We start from the raw sequence: 1,889 nt of genomic DNA, 5'->3' as shown, positions 1-1,889 counted from the left end.
AGTGTCAAAGGCCTTACTAGAGTCCAGGTAGCACCTGTCTCCTAGGCATCAATCTTCCTAATACAATTCACCATATCCAAAACAGACAGCTGAGCTCTCTGCTACATGACCAAGGAAAATCAGGATCTACAGAAGGAGACCCACCACAGGCAGAACCACAGTGCTGAAAAAGCAGCTTTGCGATCTTGTCTTCGAGAAGGCCTGAGGGCAGAGATAAAGGCTGAAGAGATTTCATCTGAGCCAGAGATCAAGTGACTGCTTCCTTTATTCAAGCACTTGGAAATGCTGCCAAGGGCAATGCCTGGAGTCAGCGCATGCTTTCCTTCCACGCTGCCTGCTGAAGTTGCTCCAGGATTCATGCATTTGTCAATAGACTGGAGACAGCAAGGCAGTGAAGGGAGAAGTGACAAACAGGGAGGGATCATCTGTTGTGGAAGAGACCTGACTGCTTATTCCCTCTCTACGAAATAGCTTGGTATGTTCAGGTTTATCACTCTCATCATCACATTCGAAAGCTTAGTTGCTATCTGCAAAACTCATCTCTCCTGGCACAAGGGTGGCCTCAGGACCCTTTGACAGGGAAATACAGGGAGATGGTAACATCACCATGAGTGCAGACAGGATCGCTGAAGATCAGGACAGCCAAAGTTAATCAGACCTGCAGACACTCCAGTTAGGTGCATACCTGGAGTCCCGTTAAGTGATAGGTTGAGGGCTGCATTTCCTTCTCATGTTTCTTCCTTGGAGGGCGCCCTGCTAGTATCACAACATGATTTTGGATCTATAAAATACAATGTCTTATATATTTCCTTATCTGAAACCCAATGTAGAGGTAACTTTTGATGACCATGTTTTTTCAGCCTTAAGAGAGGAGGTAGATGCCCTCTCACAAGAAGAGAGAGTTGGTGCATGAAAAGATGTCCAGCACTGGCACCATTTCTTCTGGCCATCCAGGTCTTGGAAAACCTAGTTTTAGCAAAGAGCTCTGGATAATAAAGAGCTACTGTGTCTCAGCTGCAGGAGCACTGAAGCAGAGCAGGGCCATAGATGCAGCCTTGTTTATAACCTGATTTGCTCCAGGCAGCTGTGTGCAGGCCACTTAAATGGCTGCATTCACTGCGTAAAGGGCCAAAGGAGGTACTTTAGGAAAGTAAATTTCCTTCCTGGTTGCCATCAACCTACACACCTGGTTCTGTAAATGTGCATCTTCACTACTAAATTTAGCTAATAGTCTTTGAATCCGTTTCTCTTCTTTCTCTTCCTATCTCAAGCACACACAACATCTCTCCAAAAGCAGTGTAAAGAAGCGGGAGGTCAGTAATGGCATTGCGACTTCCAGTTTTACAATAATAGCCATGAAATGTGGTTGCTTTACATTACTCCTTTCCTAAATATGGGGCAGAATAGGAACAGATTAATTTTCAAGAATTCAGCCAAACAGCCAGCAATGAGATTTAAGTTAATTCAGAAAACAGGTTCTTACTAATTTCTTCAGAGAATTTTCATGGTAATCATTTGCACAAAGGCACAGTGACTGACAGACATGATGTGGCTGCCAATAGCTTACTACAGAGTCAAAAAAATTAGGCATCCAACCCACAGGATGACTAAGAAAGAGGCATTAGCTGCCCATGAATCCAGTGTAGCCAATTCAGAGAGCAATTAACTGGTGACTAGAGAGAATTAAATTCCTCAGAAAGATAATCTGCACAAAAGCCTTGCACACAGAGCTGGAAACTGCAGAGGTCTAGCTAATAAAAAAGGTTGAGAAAGGGATGTTTTTGAGCACTTCTCCCAACCCAGAGCTTAAAAATCTCATTCGCAGCTGCATGTTACATGCTCCTGTGTGATTCAGAGCCTTTTGTCAGAAGAAAGCACCAAGTCAGCAG

The sequence above is a fragment of the Mesitornis unicolor genome, unplaced genomic scaffold (assembly GCF_000695765.1).
Source record: "Mesitornis unicolor isolate BGI_N332 unplaced genomic scaffold, ASM69576v1 scaffold18467, whole genome shotgun sequence".
Taxonomy (NCBI): domain Eukaryota; kingdom Metazoa; phylum Chordata; class Aves; order Mesitornithiformes; family Mesitornithidae; genus Mesitornis; species Mesitornis unicolor.
This window is presented reverse-complemented; position numbering follows the sequence as displayed.